Raw genomic sequence first — 20,206 nt, forward strand, 5'->3', positions numbered from 1 at the left:
GTTCAATCCCTGGTCTGGGAAGATCCCACATGCCGCAGAGCAACTAAGCCCGTGCACCACAACTACTGAGCCTGTGCTCTAGAGCCACAAGCCACAACTACTGAGCCTCTGTGCCTAGAGCCCGTGCTCTGCAACAAGAGAAGCCACCGCAGTGAGAAGCCTGCACATGGCAACGAAGAGTAGCCCCCACTCACCGCAACTAGAGAAAGCCCGCGCGCAGCAACGAAGACCCAACACAGCCGAAAATTAATTAATTATTTTTAAAAAGTCATTACAGAAACAAAAGAGCTTTCCTTGAGGTTATGATGGGGAATTTCACATTCTGATATTGCTTATTCTGAAAGAAGAAACCACTGCAAAATGTGAACATCCCAAAGTGGATCATCTACTAACTTCCCTCCATATCTCAGCTTTGAATTTCATGTCACCAGACTTTATCACTGACTAGTCTCCATGGCTGCTGCTTTCTTTGGACTCCAGGACCTCATCCCCCATTAACCAGTAACTGGTGCACTGTCACTCTCTCTAACACTTCTGTCTTACCTCTTGGTGAATTCAGCGTACTCATAAGTGATTTTTCTCGCACGCTGGCCTCTGCCTACCTTGAACTTCTCTCCTCCAGTGTTCTTGTTCTCCACCCTGCTTCAGCTATACACCTCCAGGGTGTGCCATGGACACAGTCATTACCAATCTCATTTTATGTGTCTTGCTCTCTGACCACCATATCCCACCCTTCCACCTAGCTCCTTCTAGTAACCCAACTCTAACAAACCCCCCTATAATCATTAACTATAACCTATAATCATTAACTTCAGAAATATTTCACTCTGCGTCATCCCTACTGGCCTCTTTAATCTCCATACCAACTGAAATTCCATGATCATTCATTATGATAATACCCTTGCAAACACCCTCAACTCCCTTGTTCCTCTTCTGTGTTGCCACTTGCTTGGCAAAACCAGAATCTCTAGTTAAATTCAAACCTCCCCCACTCTGTGCCTGCACCCCTGCACCTGAATATGGGTGGAGAAAAACACATAAACATTATGATTTGTCTGATTTTAAATTCATGATAATGAATCTTAATGCTGGGACTCTGAATGGACTCTAGCAACTCACACTGAGCCCATAGCGTCAGAGAATCTAGTAGCAGAAGGGGGAGTGGTACACACGACTCCGGCCTCCCAACTGCACTAGCGCCCATGGCCACGGGTAACTGGGCAGCAGTGGCAATGGCGCCTGGGACACCGTTCCTCCACTGGTTGAGGTACTCATGACCCAGCCCTTGCACCCATCATCCGCAGTGGTAGAGCCTGCAAACCTCACAACACCAGACATGGTAGGGATACCTGCTTGACCCCAGCTCCCCTTCCAATGTCTCCCTCCCCCCACTGTGGAGCCTGTGTCTCAAGGGATCCTGGATGCAAGGAAGGAGCCCACCATCCCAGTGACAAGAGCAGTTCTGGCGGAAACAAGGCAATAACCACCCCAGAGGAACAAGAAGTGACAACAAAGGCATGGAGCCACACCTCTTACAGAGACAGCTGAGGATGGAAAGTGCTAAATCTCAAGTATGACCAGAGGCAGCGCAAGTGAAAGAAACCATAAACTTGTATGATACCACCATCTACTGGAAAATAAAAGAAAGGACTCTAACAGCTAACCTGTCATTTAACTTCAAATGCACCAGAAGAGGAATACTTCATCAAGCAACATGAAGAACCACAGTAACACTGTACCATGAAAAGAAAATGACAATTTTCCAGAAACCAAACTTAAAGTCATGAATATTGTGATCTAACCGATAGAGAATTTGAAACAGCTGTCTTGAAGAAACTCAACAAGGTACAAGAAAACTCAGAAAGGCAGTTTAATGAGCTCAGGAATAAAATTAATGAACAAAACGAATACTTTACCAAAGAAACTGAACCTCTAAAAGAGAACCAAACAAATTCTGGAGCTGAAGAACACAATAAACGAGATGAAGAATGTATTAGAAAGCATTGGAAATTGAGCAGGATCATATGGAAGAGGGAATTAGTGAGCTTAAAGATAGAAATCTGGAAATCAGACAAGCAGAAGAAGAGAGAGAAATAAGATATAAAAATATTAGGAAATTCTTTGAGAGATATCCAACTCTTTTGGGAAAGGTAACATTAGGATAATGGGCACCCCAGAAGGAGAAAAGAGAGAAGGGAGCAGAGAAATTACTTAAAGACATAATAGGTGAGGACTTCCCAAACATGGTAAAGGAACTGGACATACAAATCTATGAAGCTAAGAAAATACCTGATTACCTCAATGCAAAAGACCTTCTTCAAGACACATTATATTAAAACTGTCAAAAGTCAATGATTAAAAAAAAGAAGAAGAATTTTAAGGACAACCAGGGAAAAAAGGATGGTAACCTACAAAGGAATTCCTATTATGCTATCAGCAGATCTCTCAGCAGAACACCTACAGGCCAGGAAGGAGTGCAACAGCATTCTCAGATACTGAAAGATAAAAGCTGTCAGTCAAGAACACTCCACCCAGCACTTACCTTTCATTTATGAAGAAGAAATAATTTCCCAAACAAATTTGATGGAGTTCATCATCAGGAGACTGCCTTACAAGAAATGTTGAACGGAGCTTTTCTACCAGAAACAAAATGGCAGAAATACACAAAATTTTAAGCAAGGTGATAAACAGAACCAGAAAATTGTAACTCTTTATCAGAAAAGGTTTTTAAACACTTAATTATGGTAAAAGAGTTAAAGGGAGAAAAAAAGAAAGCAGAAAAATAACTAGCTATCTCAGTATGGTGACAAACACAACATAAAAAGCTATAATTTGAAATAACAAAAACATAAAGGTAAATGAAAACAAAGTGTTATCAGCAGAAAAAGCACTACTTTATCTATGAGACTTTTTATACAAACCTCAGGGTAACCACAAAACATAAACATAGAGCAGAGACATGAAACACAGAAAAAGAGAAAACTCAGAAAAATATCACAGAAAACCACCCAACTAACATGGCAGACAGAAACACAAGAAAAAAGAAACAATGGAGATATAGAGCAAACAGAAAATAAAAGATTAAATGGCAGTACTAAGGCCTCATCTATCAATAATCACCCTAAATATAAATAGATTGAATTCACCGATCAAAAGACACAGAATGGCTGGATAGATTTTTAAAAAGACCCTAGTATATGTTGCCTCCTGGAGACACCTCAGGTCTAAAGACAAATACAGGCTAAAAGTGAGGGGATGGAAGATGACAGTTCAAGCCAATAGAAAGCAGGTATAAACATACTCACATCAGACAAAATAGACTTCAGGCCCAAAAGGTAATAAAAGACCAAAATGGACAGTATAAAGGAAACAATTCATCAAGAAGTCATAATAGTGATCAATATATATGTACCTAACACAGGAGCACCAAAATAGATAAAAAGATTATTAACAGACCTAAAGGGAGAAATTGATCACAACAAAATAATGTAGGAGACGTTAACACCCCACTTACATCAATGGATAGATTATCCAAACAGAAAGTCAACAAGGAAACAGCAGCCTTAAATGAAAATTTAGACCAGATGGATTTGATAGACTTGTACAGAACATTCCACAGAAATGCAGCAGACTGCACACTCTTCTCAAGTGCTCATGGAATGTTCTCAAAAATAGACCACATGTTGGGACACAAAGTAAGTCTCAATAAACTCAAGAAGATTAAAATCACATCAAACATCTTTTCTGATCACAATGGAATGAAACTAGAAATAAACTACAAGAAGAAATCTGGAAAAATCACAAGTATGTGGAGACTGAACAACGTGCTACTGAACAATTATTGGGTCAACAATGAACTCAAGGAGAAATCAAAAGTTACTTGAAGACAAGTGAAACTATGGTAGACCAAAATCTATGGGATACAGCAACAGCGGTGCTAAGAGGGAAGTTTATAGGAATACAGGCCTACCTCAAGAAACAAGAAACATTTCAAACCACCTACCATTACATGTAAAGAAACCAGAAAAAGAAGAGCAAATGAAGCCCGAAGTAGTAGAAGGAAGGAAATAATAAAAATCGGAGCAGAAATAAATGAAATAGAGACCAAAAAGACAACAGAAAAGATCAATGAAACTAAGAACTGATTCTCTGAAAAAAATAAACAAAATTGACAAACCATTATCTAGACTCACTAAGAAAAAAAGAGAGAAGGTTCTGGTAGATAAAATCAAAAGTGAAAGAGGAGAAATGACAACAGATACCATAGAAATGCCAAGGGTTATAAGAGAATATTATGAACAGCTACACACCAACATATTGGACAACCTAGAAGAAATGGGACAAATTCTCAGAATCATACAACCTTCCAAGACTGAATCAGGAAGAAACAGAAAATCTGAATAGACTGATCACTAGTACACAGACTGAAGCAGTAATCAAAAAGCTCCCCAAAACCAAAGTCCAGGACCAGGTGGCTTCACAGGCAAATTCTATCAAACATTCAAAGATGATTTAATACCCACCTTTCTCAAAATAGTCCCAAAAATTGAAGAGAAGGGAACACTTCCTAACTTATCTTATGAGGCCATCGCCCTGATACCAAAACCAGACAAAGACAGCACAAAAAAAGAAAACTAAAGGCTAATATCCCTGATGAACACAGATGCAAAAATCCTCAACAAAATATGAGCAAACCAAATTCACCAATATATCCAACGGATCATACACCACGAGCAAGTGGGATTTATTCCAGGGACTCAAGGATGGTTCGACATTTGCAAATCAATGAATGTGATACACCACATTAACAAAATGAAGGACAAAACCCATATGATCATCTCAATAGATGCAGAAAAAGGTTTTGACAAGATTCAATACCCATTTATGATAAAAACTCTCAGTAAAATTGGTATAGTAGGGACATACCTCAACATAATAAAGGCCATACATGACAAACCCACAGCTAGCATCATATTCAATGGTGAAAAACTGAAAGCTATCCCTCTAATATCAGAAAAGGATTCCCACACTCACTGCTCCTATTCAACATAGTATTGGAAGTCACAGCTAGGGCAATTAGGCAAGAAAAAGAAATAAAAGGCATTCAATTTGGAAAGGAAGAAGTAAAACTGTCATTGCTTGCAGATGACATAATTTTATATAGAGAGAACCCTAAAAATATATGTGGAATATAAAAACTAATAAACAAACAAAAACAAGATAAATGAACAAACCAAACCAAACCAACACATAGATACAGAGGACAGAGTAGTGGTTACCAAGGGGGAAAGGGTAGGGGGTGGGAGGGTGAAATGGTTAAAGGGAATCAACTGTATACCAATGGACAGAAAATGAATTTTTGGTGGTGAGCACATTGTAGGGTATATAGAAGTAGAAATATAATGTTGTACACATGAAACTTTTATAATGTTATAAATCAATGTTAACTGAACTCAAAAAAGAAAAGAAAAAAAAAACTGAAGCAATTAAAAGAGACTTCTAGATTTCCTCCACCATATTTGCCAAATCTTTCAAATTTGAAAGCGATGTATGCAATATTTGTGCAACCCATTCATTTGATAACTTGTAAAGCTACCATTTTTTAGTAGGGCCAGGTATAAGAAAGCCCTCCAGGCTTCAAGAGAAGCTGCCCTGACTCAAGGTCTTGGGCTCAAGACCTAGCAGGCTAAATGGTATTAGAAGTGTCTGTTGCAGAGAGAGATTCTATATAAAGCCTGACACAAGCTCAAGTAGGATTATCACTGCACAGGACCTCTAGGGGTTTGGCAAGGCCAGAGCCTCCTCTGATGACAAATATTCTCTGCCTGAAAAGCAGCTCCTGGCTTGCTACTAGCCCTCATGTTTGAGACTAAACACATGACCACATGGCACCAAATGACCATGCAACCTGAATTTCCCATCATGAACCATAAAACTGGATGTACACAGCAACATTTTTATTGTAGTAAGGAACCAGTATAAAGGAGACTGGGCCCCAGCAGGTCCAGAAGGCACAATTAATATGTATGACCAGTTGGCTCCAACTTCCAAGGTACCTTTTCCTATCCCTTCTCTACATTTTCCTCAACCTATACAAGTGTCCTCTTGGGGAATTCCCAGTGAACAGTTCACAGAAGGAATAAAGCACAAGTCTAGTCCTCAGATAGATCTGCAAATGATGCTACACTGACTAAAGGGCATGTCCACTGTACTATAACCCACTCAGGCATGACCACAGAGGACCATGCTGAATGAAGCCCTCCAAGTGGACAGAACTTTGAGGGATATATCTGGTTATTTATTTCATGGCCTGGGGTACAAAGATCTGTAATGATTCTTGGGCAGTGGCTACTGGATTGGCCAGCTGGTTGGGGACTTAGAAAGACCTAATTGAAAACCTGGTGACAAGATGGACCATGTATGGCCCTTTTGGAGTAGACACAAAGTGTGAGAATATTGGTATGTCATGTATGTACCCAGTAGAGGGTATCCATGATGGTGATAGCTGTCAAAAAAACCAGATGATCAAGAGGATCCATTTTGTGAATGTCAGGAAGCTCCCTTCTCCAGGCATCCCAATGCTTGCTAAATGGGTCCATATACAAAGTAGCCATGGCAGCATAGAAGGAAGTGTATGCTAATAACATGGTTTTCGCTTCCCTAAGTGGCTATAACTACTGCTGTAACTGTGCCCAACCTGCCAACAGCCAAAGCCAATACTAAGTCACTGATATGGCACCACTGTCCAGGGTGACAGGCGGCTATCTAGTAGCAGGTGATTATGGTGGACTCTTTCCACCCTAAAGGGAACAGCTCTTTATGCTCTCAAGGACAGCTACATCTTCTGGGTAAAAGTCTACTTTCCCTGCCTGCAGAGCCTTCTGCCAACAATACCATCATGAAGTTACAGAATGTCTCATCCATTGTCATGGTATACCACACAATACTGTCTTTGACCATGGGCATATTTGTGGTCAGAGAGGTTTGGAAATAGGTTTATGCTCTAAAACTCCACTAGATACCCCGTCATGCAGAAGTAGCTGGCTTGACAGAACAGTGAACTGGCATGTTGAAGGCTCGATTATAGTGCCAGCTGGGACACGAGGCAAGGTTGGGATCTGACCTACAGCATGGGGTACATGCCTTAAACCAGCAGCCAATATAGCACAGGGCCAGAATGTGAGGCTGTGGGGAACACAGAGAGGAATAATTCCTCCATCCACACCGGCTGCCTAGGTGCTTCTCTAACATGCTAGACATAAGCCTGCCTCCCTTTCCTTGACCTAAATGCTTTCCTCTGCTCTATTTAAAATTGTAAAACCTCCCTTTGCCTTCTTGACTACCCCTTCCTTTACTATGTGCTTCTCTCTAGCACTTCTCACCCTCTAACATACTACACTATATAGATTTAGTTACTGTTTATTATCTGTCTTCTCCCACTAGAAGGTGAGCTTTACAAGAGCCGGGTTCTGTTTCATTCACTGTTCTATCCCTCATGCCTAAGACTGTGCCTGACACATAGTAGGTGCTCAATACATATTTCTAGACCGACTTACATGAATATCATTAAAGTTCTTGGAGAAGAGTAAACAAATGTCTCTAGTCTATTATCTTTATCTACACAAGAGACTGGTTGCAGGTTTTTTTCTGTGAAAGGCTAGATAATAAATATTTAAGGCTGTGGGCCATGCCCTTGCTGTTGCAACCACTCCACTCTGGCACTGTAGCATGAAAGCAGTCACAGATAGCAGGTAAATGATAGGTGATGCATGGAGGTGAAAGAAGGGAATCACTGAAGTCCTGGGAATTGGGAGGGTGAGAAGGAAGTTCATATGCAGAGTCAGTGAAGGGAAATACTTTACACAAATATGTTTGATTGATTTCTTCTTCACTCCTCTCACTCCACCATCACAGCTAATACAACTGAAGTTAAATTTTCGGTTTGACTTTTAACTTTTTTTTTTTTTTTTTTTTTTTTTTTGCGTTACGCAGGCCTCTCACTGCTGTGGCCTCTCCCGTTGCGGAGCACAGGCTCCGGACGCGCAGGCTCAGCGGCCATGGCTCACTGGCGCGGCCGCTCTGCGGCATGCAGGATCTTCCCGGACCGGGGCACGAACCCGTGTCCCCTGCATCGGCAAGCGGACTCTCAACCACTGCACCACCAGGGAAGCCCTAACTTTTTTAACTTTTGACTATTTTACATTTAGAACTCCCATGGACAATGTAAGTTGATGTAGCCACTATGGAAAACAGTATGGAGGTTCCTCAAAAAACTGAAAATAGAGTTGCCATTATGATCCAGCAATCCCACTCCTGGGCATACATCCAGACAAAACTATAATTCAAAAAGATGCACACACCCCTATGTTCACAGCAGCACTATTCACAATAGCCAAGACATGGAAACAGCCTAAATGTCCATCAACAGATGAATGGATAAAGAAGATGTGGCACATATATACAATGGAATACTACTCAGCCGTAAAAAAGGATGAAACAATGCCGTTTGCAGCTACATGCATGGACCTAGAGATTATCATACTAAGTGAAGTTAAGTCAGAAAGAGAAAGAAAAATACCATATGATATCACTTATATGTGGAATCTAAAATATGACACAAATGAACTTACCTATGAAACAGAAACAGACTCACAAAAACAGACTCACAGACAGAGAACAGACCTGTCATTGCCAAGGCGGGTGGAGGTTGGGGAGGGATGGAGTGGGAGTCTGGGGTTAGTAGATGCAAACTATTATATATAGAATGGATAAACAAGGTTCTACTGTATAGCACAGGGAACTATATTCAAGATCCTGGGATAAACCATAATGGAAAAAAAATATAGAAAAGAATGTGTGTGTATATATATGTATGTATAACTGAATCATTTTGCTGTGCAGCAGAAATTAACGCAACATTGTAAATCAACTTCAATATACTTCAATTTAAAAAAAAAACCCTCCCACAGAGTACATTTATTAACACAACCTCCAGTTAGAGCCCTTTTTTCTCACTAAGCTATTTTTATTAGTTTATTCAACAGTTGGGGAGTGAAAAAAGTGTTCTCTACCGTTCTAGGTTCTTCTAGCTGGTCTAGGAATTAAATTGGCATGAGACAGATGAACAGGAAAAAAACAAAATTTAATTATGTACATACAGGACCTCTAAAAGAATATGAGGCCCAAGGACAAGTTAGGCAATTGAGGCTTATACGCCATCTGAGATAAGGAAAAGGGGGTAGAGACTTCAAAGGGGAGGAAGGCAATTCTCATGGAGATGGAAAAGCAAATGTTTGCTATTCTGTGCACAGACGATGAGACGCAGAGAAAACGTGGGTCTCCAGGCCCTGCCAACTTCCCCCTACCACATCTAGCCCATATTCTTTATAGATATCTCAGGTGGTAGTGCCCTTCCTGAACCAGGCCCTTTATCTAAATTCTTTTAGGCAGTTAAGGGGGAAGTAAAAAGAAAGACTTCCTGAGCCTTTTATTTCTTAAAAACAATCAGCCCAAAATAATTCTCAAGCCGCGGAGACACATTTCAGGGTAGGAGGTTTTGTTCCCCTAAACCACAAATATTTATTGAGCATCTACTATGTGCCAAGAACTAAGCATTAGGATACACCTTGTAATAACAAAGACCCCATCCTCAGGAAGCTTACATTCTAATGAAGCCTGATAATAAATTTGTATATAAATGTATTAAGAAGGTCATTTTGGATAGTGATATGTCCTACAAGGAAGTCACATAAAGTAATGGGAGGTTTCCTTGAGGAGATACTATTTTAGCTGAAAATTGAAAAATAAGTAAGAACCAGCCATGAAAAGACCTGAGGGTAGGAGGGTTTTTTCCTTTTATTGAGGTGAAATATCTATAACACAAAATTTACCACTTTTAAGGGCAGAGTTTTGTGACATGAAGGACATTCACATTGTTGTGCAACCATCACCACCATCCATCTCCAGGACTTTTTTCATTTTCCCAAACTGGAACCCTGTCCCCATTAGGCAATAACTGCTCACTTCATTCTCCTACTAGTGGCAGCCACCATTCTACTTTCTGTTTCTATGAATTTGACCACTATAGGTACCGCATATAAGTGAAATCATACAATATTTGTCTTTTTAAAATAAAGTTATTTATTTTCGGCTGCGTTGGGTCTTCGTTGCTGCGTGCACCCTGCGTGTGGGTTTTCTCTAGCTGCGGCGAGCGGGGGCTACTCTTCGTTGCGGTGCTTGGGCTTCTCACTGCGGTGGCTTCTCTTGTTGCAGAGCACGGGCTCTAGGCGCGTGGGCTTCAGTAGTCGTGGCATGTGAGCTCAGTAGCTGTGGCTCGCGGGCTCTAGAGCACAGGTTTAATAGTTGTGTTGCATGGGCTTAGTAGCCCTGCAGCATGTGGGATCTTCCCGGACCAGGGCTTGAACCCATGCCCCCTGCACTGGCAGGTGGATTCCTAACCACTGCGCCACCAGGGAAGTCCCACAATATCTGTCCTCTGATAACTGGTATATTTCACTTAGCACAAAGGAAGTCCCACAATATCTGTCCTCTGATAACTGGTATATTTCACTTAGCACAAAGTCATCATGATTCATCTGTGCTGTAGAATGTGTCAAAATTTTTAAGGCCGAAATACTATTCCATTGTATGCGTATACCGCATTTGGTGGTATTCATCGGTCAATGGACACTTGGTTTGCTTCCACCTTTTGACTATTGTGAATAATGCTACTATGAATATGGGTGTACAAATATCTGTTTGAGTGCCCTCCTTCAATTCTTTTGGTATATACCCAGAAGTGCAATTGCTGGATCATATGGGAACTCTGTTTAATTTGAGAGGCCAAACTGTTTTCCATAGCAGCTACACCATTTTACAGTCCTACTAGCAAAGCACAAAGGTTCCAGTTTCTCTACATCTATGCCAATACTCGTTGTTTTCCTTTTTTTTTTTTTTTTTAATTAGGGCCATCCTAGTGGGCGTGAAGTGATATCTCGCGGTTTTGACTTACATTTCTCTAATGATTAGTGGTGTTGAACATGTTTTCATGTGCTTATTGGCCACTTGTATGTCTTCTTTGGAGAAATGTCTATTCCAGTCCTTTACCCTTTTAAATTGGGTTCTTTGGCTTTTATTGCTATTGAGCTGTACGAGTTCTTTATATCCTACATATTAACCCCTCATCAGATATACAATTTGCAAATATTTTCTGCCATTCTGTGGGTTGCCTTTTAACTCTCTTAATAATGTCTTTTGATGAATAAAACTTTAAAATTTTGATGAAGTCCAACTTATCTAGTTTTTTTTTGTTGTTGCCTGTGCTTTCGGTGTCATATTCAAGAAATCACTGCCAATCCAATGTCAAGAGCTCTTCCCCTATGTCCTCATCTAAGAATTTTACACTTTTAGCTCTTACGTTTGGGTCTTTGATGCATTTTAACTTAATTTTTGTATATGGTATAAGATAAGGGTCTAACTTAATGCTTTTGCATGTGGCTATCCAGTTTTCCCAGCACCGTTTGTTGAAAAGGCTGTCTCTTCCCCACTGAATGGTCTTGGTACCTCTGCAGAAAATCATTTGACCCTATATATGAGAGTTCATTTCTGGGCTCTCTTTTCTGTTCCATTGGTCTGTATGTCTTTATGCCAATACCACGGTTTCAATTACTGTAGCTTTGCTGAGGGTAGAGGTTTTTTTGTTTGTTTCTGGGGGGCTGTACCACACGGCTTATGGGATCCTAGTTCCCTGACCACGGATTGAACTGATACCCCAAGAATTGAGAGCACCAAGTCCTAACCACTGGACTGCCAGGGAATTCCAGAGGGTAGAGTTCTAAATCAGAGGTCACAGCAATTCCAAAGAACTAGAGCAGGGAACTGGCAAACTTTTTTCTGTAAAAGGACAGACAGTTAACATTTTGGGTTTCACAGGCCATGTGGTCTCTGTCACAATTACTCTACCCTGCTACTGTAGCACTAAAGTAGCCATAGATAACACATAATCAAATGGGTGTGGCTGTGTTGTAATAAAACTGTATAAAAATAAGTGGTAAGGGATTCTCAAAATCATTAACCATCAGGGAAATGCAAAGCAAAACCACAATGAGCTATCACCTCACACCTGTCACAAATAACAATAGGTGAGGATGTGGAGAAAAGGGAACCCTCCTTCACTGTTGGTGGGAATGTAAATTGGTGCAGTCACTGTGGAGAACAGCATGAAGAGCTCTCAAAAAACTAAAAATAGAACTATCATATGACCCAGCAATTTCACTGATGGGTATATATCCAAAAAAAAACAAAAACCCTAATTCAAAACGATACATGCACCCCAGTGTTCATAGCAGCATTATGTACAGTTGCCAACGTATAGAAGCAACCTAAGCGTCCATCACTTTTTCCATCAGATGGATGGAAAAAGAAGATGTGGTGTCTATATGTACAATGGAATACTATTCAGTCATTAAAAAGAATGAAATCTTGCCATTTGCAGCAACATGGATGGACTTGGAGGGCATTTTGCTAAGTGAAATAAGTCAGACAGAGAAAGACAAATACTATATCATTTATATGTGGAATCTAAACAATACAACAAACGCGTGAATATAACAAAAAAGAAGTAGACTAACAGGTATAGAGAACAAACTAGTGGTTACCAGTGGGGAGAGGGAAGGGGGGGCAATATAGGAGGAGGGGATTACAAAAAGGGGGGTTATTATGGGATATATGAAATCATCTGTGTGAAACTTTCAAAAACTGTGAAGCACTATAGAATTTAAATAATATTTCATTCAATAAAAAAAATAGGTGGCAAGACAAATTTCCCCCAGGGCAGTAGTTTGATACCCTCTGGACTGGCGGTCACAGTTGGGCATTTTCAAAGGCCTTAAGGAAGGCCAGCGTGATAAGAACAAAGATGAGAGAGAAGGGAGATGAGGTTGGAGAGATATATAGGGGCCAGATCACATAGACGCTTGTTGACCACAAGGAGGATTTGATTTATTCTCCATCATCCATTCACTTACTGAACATCCATCAAAGACCTACTAGGAGTTAGGGGCTGGGACTACACAGAAGTTAGGCTCAGTCCTCAGCCTCCTGGAGCTTCGATGGAGAGAAGAGGCATAAGCGAAGGAGTTTTAACACAGTATCACATTTCCTTTCTGAGTCATGGCATACGCTCCATTCCATCACCTGAACCATGGGATTCCTGCTCTGAGCTTTACTCTCCTGCCTCCGTTTGAGCCTTTATTAATTCTCTCCACGATGGTTGCAACAGTCTATTTAAACAGCCCTCTGCCTGTAGTCTAACCTTTTCCCACACTGGCCTCCATACTGCAGCAGGAGACATTTCTAAAACGCAATTCTGATTGCCCTCCCCAGCTTCCAGCTACATTGATGTCTTTCATCACTGTCAGAGTTAAGTTCAAGCTTTTAAAATGATATGTAAAGCCTTGCGTGATCGGGCCCTTGCCAACTTCTCATCATCATCTGCTCTCTATCCCCTCGGTGGGAAGTGCTAGCTGACAGCTCAGGACATCTACTTATACACACGTAAGAACATGTTTAACTCACGATTAAGTCCTGGGGTAACATCTACATCAAAGAACAGCATTTGATACCTGCTCACGCAACATCTTCTTGCTGTTGATGTTTCTACTATGAAATATAATTATGAATTGAGCAAGACTTAGAAATAATAAGAGCAAACACATATAGAGATAGTCTGTGCCTGGCACTGTTAAGTCATGTAATCCTCACAACCACCATATGAGGTAGGTGGTACCGTTGTCTCCATTTTACAGATTAGGAAACTGAGGCACAGAATGATTAAGTCCCCCAGGATCGCACAGCTTATAGTGTGACGGCATCAATATTCAAACCCAGGAATTCTGACTCTATAACCTCTGTTGTTAAGCACACAAAGCCTCCTCACTAAACCATAAATATGTTATTTAAAAATACTGACCGAAGCTCTGCCTGTAGTCTAAAAGCATGGTCTCTGGACGGTAGCATTAAAATGACCTGGGAGCTATTAGACATGCGAATTCTCAGGCCTGGGCCCTGACCTACTGAATCAGATCTCTGAAGTTAGGGCCCAGGAATCTGAGTTTTAGCAAGCTCCCCAGGTGATTTTCAATCACAATAAAGTCTGAGAAGCCCTGCTCTAAAATGTTTATTCCTAGCGAGCAGAGGCGCTAATGGATGCAAAGATTATGAATGACAAACGTGGATAATTTTGACAAAAGAAGTAGAAACAGGATTCTTTTTAATGCACAAAGGTTTCAGATTTTGACATTAAAAGCAAACAAATCCTAGCAGAGAACAATAACGGTTATCGTAGGTTTTGAGAGGATGCTTGACAGGATGAAGAAAAGTACAGGATAAACCTGAACGTACGGTAAACGGGCAAGTTTAAATCCAACACACCAACGAACCAGCTGTGTGACTTTTCAGAAGTTGCTTAACTGGAGCCTCAGTGTCTTCACTGACAGGGAAAAATAATAATCCCCTTGAGGTGTACCCCATGATGGTGGTGAAAAATCAAGCAGGGTAAGATATGTGACAATGCTTTGTATGGAAGGATAGCGTGCTGATCAAGTTTCATTTTCTGCTGTATCTGTTTACAAAAGAACATGCGCATTTTCCCTTCTACTCAGGAAACGATAGGATTTTGAGTCACCTGCAGTGACTGAAGAGATCCCTGCTTTCTTTAGTGAAGGTTGCAGGAGATACACAGCCGGAATGCGGGGTTGCTCCAGGCTTGGAAAGTCAGGGAAGTGGCCTCACCTGAGAGAATGGGGCCAAAGCGCCGACAGATGGTGGCAGGACTATGATTATACGTCTCTAAAACTCATCGGTAGCTTTACAATTTCTCCCCCTCATAAAAGTTCATGAAAGCTTAGCTTAGGCTGATGCTCAGCCCTGCACACTTCTTACTGCCTATCAGTGGTCTGCTTTGGTGTGGGCTGTTTACAGCAGCTTCTGTTTTGATCAGTCAGCGTTTGTGCCAAGTAAGCTGTTAAATTTTTAAGTAACACCCCCATTATGCTCCATAATGGAAAGGAATGTTATTTGACGTTTCTTTCAAACAGAAGCATCTCCCCTCTGTCTGGGATGGTTTAACGCATTCACACTGAGCCCTGTCACCCAGGCCTGTTCATGTCACTGACCTTTGATTCCACTGACTGTCCTTGACTCAATGACAAACAGTTCCAGCATGTTCATTAAAACAACGCAATTTTTAATTCACCTATTCTGTCTCAAGCACATTTTTCCAGCTGAGGAAGACGCAAGCTACTGCTCTAGAAAAACTCGCATGCGTGTGAGGGAAAGAATTCTATTATCAGGCTGGGGTTTCTTGTGTCCACTTTGCACACCTGACTTCCCTGGCCACAACTTGCCTTTCTTTCCCTTTTCTTCTCCCATTGTTCGTTTCTCCCCTCCAGAGGCACAGAATAGGTACCCTCCCTGTTATTCATTTCTTGCCCTCTTGGCTTGTGGCTTTCCCATTAAAAGCAACCTTCTGATAAATATGTATCATTTAGGACAGGGAGCTGCTCAATTTAAAGAGGAACACTCTCACAAGAAGAGAAAACGACATATCAATCATATTCCATACTCCAACTGACTTTAAACTGCATCACAGATTCGCACGCTGTACAATCTTCACCTCCAAATGGTAGGAGGAAGACACCAGTTATTTTTCTAGATGTGTAATTTTCAACTGAAGCTGAAACGTTCAAATGACCACTAGCTACCCCAGTTAAGGCATGACGTGGATACTTATTCCCCAAAATTGCAAAAATATTTCTGGCTCTGCTCAAAGTGGCCCATGCGATCTAAGGAGCAGACCAACATCCTCTCTCACTTGGAGTGACGTGGCTTACCACATCTAGGAACTATTTAACACAACCCCCCAGACTCTGAGACGTCCATCAAAGCAGGTACAACCTGGGCACAGAGGTGTCTGATTTTCCTCCCAGGCGCTCTACATAAACCATGTGCTCAGCCAAATACCTCATCCTGCCAGCATCTCCCAACCCCTTTCCCCCGAAAGCAATAAACCGAGAGGGTGTCAGCCGTTGTTACTCGTGTTTCACGGACCAGCAGCACTGAGGTCACCTGGGAACTTGTCAGATACGCAGAATCTCAGGCCCACTGAATTCTGCTGCTTTTTAACAAGATCTCCAGGTGATTCATACACACATTCAAGTATGAGAAGTACTGGTTTAACTGACACACTTGTTAAAAGCACATACCAAAAAAGAATCAAGATTCTCCACTCAGTAGGAACGTTTGAAAAAAACAAACAACTCACCTCAGTTATGATCTGTGATGTTGGAAGGAAAGCGCCTTGGTAGAGAGGCAGTGGTGATACTGAGAAGATTTCGACTCTTGTTGGCTTTCCCACAGAGACTTCAACCAAGATCCGCGTCTATTAAAGTCCAGGAGCTTCCCTTCCTGCCCGCTCTCAAGGTGCAAGAGGAAGTATCAGAGAGGGAACTTACCAGCCCCTGGCTAGGTCTTGCAACTACCAGGAATACTGAGGCTTTCCAGATAAGCTAGCCGTGGGATAAGGTCCAGTTCTCCTATCTCCTTGAGTTCCTTTTTTCTCCACTGTTAGCTGGTTATTAACCACATTTCCCTCTCCATCACTGGGATTCAAACTGACAACCTAATGCCTCTAACCAGCCTGGGATCCTTTTCCGACGTTCCTGGAAAGGGGACAGGAAAAGGAAGAAATTCATGTGTCAGAGAGATATTTTTATATTTTATATCTTTTTCTTTGTGCAAGAGAATCCTGACGACAGTATCTCCGACACTAATGGCAACTTTAGCAAGGATAAAAACCGATTCTAGCAAATAGTTTTGCTCTGTGTAAACTTCCTGTCTTTTGCTAGATGTGATGTAACAGGGGCCTCCTTTCACAAGCTCTGTCTTCTAGCAAAAGAATACAAACAGGAAAATAACACAGATTTGGAAAGGAAGTGAAAGAAACCAAAGCACAGACAGCATTAGGTTTCAGTGCAAAGGCCCACTAGAGATTTGAAGAGAAGAGCTATATTTGGAACACACTATCCTTCTAATGTTCTTTGCTAAACCAGAAGTATAACAGGAAGTTAAGGTTGTATTAAATAGGCATTTCATATTCTGAAAACATGAAGGATGTCAAGTGACAAAATATGACACATACTAAGAGCTTCTGGCTCCACTCTTTACCACCCGTGACCAGTTTTTTAATCCAAGGCTTCTCAACATGAAATGGTGGTAACAATAATGCTTTCCTTAGAGAGCTGGCATAACAATATCATGAGATACGTGAAATGCCAATTACTGAACTTGCCTTGCTGGAAGTCCTCTTTATAGTCAAGTCACTATCCTGATTCTCCTCTCTACTGTGCATACCTAAGCGCAGCTCAGGAAGTCAATAAATATTTATTGAAATGAAATGCAAGTTAAAAAAATCTTGATGTTGTTATGAAATTCCATCTACTTTCTTTTTTTCTTTTCTTTTTTTTTTTTTTTTTTTTTTTTTTTGCAGTACGCGGGCCTCTCACTGTTGTAGCCTCTCCCGTTGCGGAGCACAGGCTCCGGACGCGCAGGTTCAGCGGCCATGGCTCACGGGCCCAGCCGCTCCGCTGCATGTGGGATCTTCCCGGACCGGGGCACGAACCCGTGTCCCCTGCATCGGCAGGCAGACTCTCAACCACTGCGCCACCAAGGAAGCCCTCTTTTTAAAATTTATTTATTTATATTAAAAAAATTTTTTTGGTTGCATTGGGTCATCGTTGCTGCATGCAGGCTTTCTCTAGTTGCGGCGAGCGGGGGCTACTCTTCCTTGCGGTGCGCGCGTTTCTCATTGCGGTGGCTTCTCTTGTTGCGGAGCACGGGCTCTAGGGAATGTGGGCTTCTGCAGCTGTGGTGCACAGGCTTAGTTGCTCCGTGGCATGTGGGATCTTCCCGGACCAGGGCTTGAACCCGTGTCCCCTGCATTGGCAGACGGATTCTTAACTACTGTGACACCAGGGAAGTCCCATCTATTTCTTTTTATCATTTTTATTGTGGTAAAATACATATAACATAAAATTTTAGCCATTTTTAAGTGTCTGATTCAGTGACATTAATTACATTCACAATGTTATGTAACCATCACCACTATCCATTTCCAAAGCTTTTTCATCACCCCAAATAGAAACTCTCATCATGAAGAAATAACTCCTCCAGGGTTTCTTTAAATGTGAGGATCAAAAAAAAAAAAAAAAAGGGCTTCCCTGGTGGCGCAGTGGTTGGGAGTCCGCCTGCCGATGCAGGGGACACGGGTTCGCGCCCCGGTCTGGGAGGATCCCACGTGCCGCGGAGCGGCTGGGCCCGTGAGCCATGGCCGCTGAGCCTGCGCGACCGGAGCCTGTGCTCCGCAATGGGAGGGGCCAAAAACAGTGAGGGGCCCGCCTACCGCAAAAAAAAAAAAAAAAAAAAAGAAATGCCAATATAGCCATAGAGATGGCAGAAATTTTATCCCAAGATTTATTCTAAACCAAATAAAACTTACTTGGCAAATACAATTTTAGGGATAATTCTAAAAATACGTTAAAACTAAATAACCATGATTCTAGGGATCAGTTGGTCACTGTGAGAATTTAAGGCACAGTCCTGTCCTCCAGGGGCTGACATCAAGGTTGGGTAGACGAGACTTACACACATGAGCTAACAACAGAGCTGGCTGAATGGCATATTGGTGCAGGCTGTAGGTAGTTGGAAAAGAGTGCCCAGCATAGAAGATGCAGATTTTGGACGCTGGGTCCTTGCTTCCTACTGATATAGACCCATGGTCGACTTAGGTAAGCTGACTGAGTAAACTCTTAGCAAAGCTCAGAGTAACTGGGCTCAAACTCTCATGATTCCCATTTATTCCAAACAATAAACATTAGATAAGTCCTTGCTTAAGAAGTACCTGAGGCCTTTTTTCTACTGAGGTAAATCTAAGTGTTTCCAATTTAGGAAACACATATTGCTTTTCTGAAAGAAGGTAACCCAAACTTTAATTTTCAAATTCCTCCCATGTTTCATGTAACATGTAACATGTAATTTTATGTTATTAAATGTAATATTAAGACAATAGTAATTCAATATGGGAAGGAAAGGAGGAAGGGAGGAAGGGAGCAAAGGAGAGAAATTAGAACCTAAATATTTACCTATAAAGGTATGGTTAAACAAAATGTAGCGTATGCATACAATAGAATATTATGCAAAAAAGAATGAGATAGAAATTTATGTACTGTCTTGACAAAGAAAGATCTCCAAGACATATTAATTATAAATAGCAAGTTGCTAATTAACACAGGGCATATAAGTTCACTTATGTTAAAATGCACCCATGTAGACAGACACACACACATGCCCTCACAAAACAAAACTATGTATTTCTATATGTACCCACCTATGTATGTAATCACGTAGAAAAACCTTTGGAAAGATATGACCCAAAATGGCAGCAATGTCTGGGAAGTATGGGATTAGGAGATGGGGATACTTTTTTGAAAATATACATCTCTGTTGTTTAAAGACTTCGCACCATGTATTCATCTATTTTCCTTTACAATCTGTATCTTCCACCCCTACCCCTCTCACCTCATATTCCCCTTTACCGACTGCAATGTAGTGAGACATATCTCCCTGTTATACCTCAAATATACGTACACGGACCCACCTCACGGCCGTTGCCGTTGCCCTAGCTGCTCCTTCTCCCTAGAAAGTTCTTCCCCTATTGATCTATTTGGCTCATTCTTTCACTTCCTTCAAGTTTTTCCTCAAATGGTAACTTCTCATGAGGCCTACCTAACCTCCCAACATAAAACTGCAGTTCCCCTCTTGCACTGTTGGTGGGAATATAAATTGATACAGCCACCATGGAGAACAGTATGGAGGTTCCTTAAGAAACTAAAAACAGAACTACCATATGACCCAGCAATCCCACTACTGGGCATATACCCTGAGAAAACCATAATTCAAAAAAGACATGCGGGCTTCCCTGGTGGCGCAGTGGTTGCGCGTCCGCCTGCCGATGCAGGGGAACCGGTTTGCGCCCCGGTCTGGGAGGATCCCACATGCCGCGGAGCGGCTGGGCCCGTGAGCCATGGCCGCTGAGCCTGCGCGTCCGGAGCCTGTGCTCCGCGACGGGAGAGGCCACAACAGAGGGAGGCCC

At 41.7% G+C, this 20,206-nt stretch overlaps 1 protein-coding gene across 1 annotated transcript in view; it reads right to left on the bottom strand.

The window, feature by feature from the left end:
- Positions 1–20,206, bottom strand: part of ABCG2 (ATP binding cassette subfamily G member 2 (JR blood group)) — a 156,962-nt gene that overhangs the window by 128,469 nt on the left and 8,287 nt on the right. Inside the window, exon 2 of the mRNA XM_028492100.2 lies at positions 16,322–16,718. The gene's annotated coding sequence lies outside the window, so the exon portion shown is untranslated. The remainder of the gene's footprint in view (positions 1–16,321; positions 16,719–20,206) is intronic.

The sequence above is a fragment of the Physeter macrocephalus genome, chromosome 7, assembly GCF_002837175.3.
Source record: "Physeter macrocephalus isolate SW-GA chromosome 7, ASM283717v5, whole genome shotgun sequence".
In the NCBI taxonomy this organism is placed as follows: domain Eukaryota; kingdom Metazoa; phylum Chordata; class Mammalia; order Artiodactyla; family Physeteridae; genus Physeter; species Physeter macrocephalus.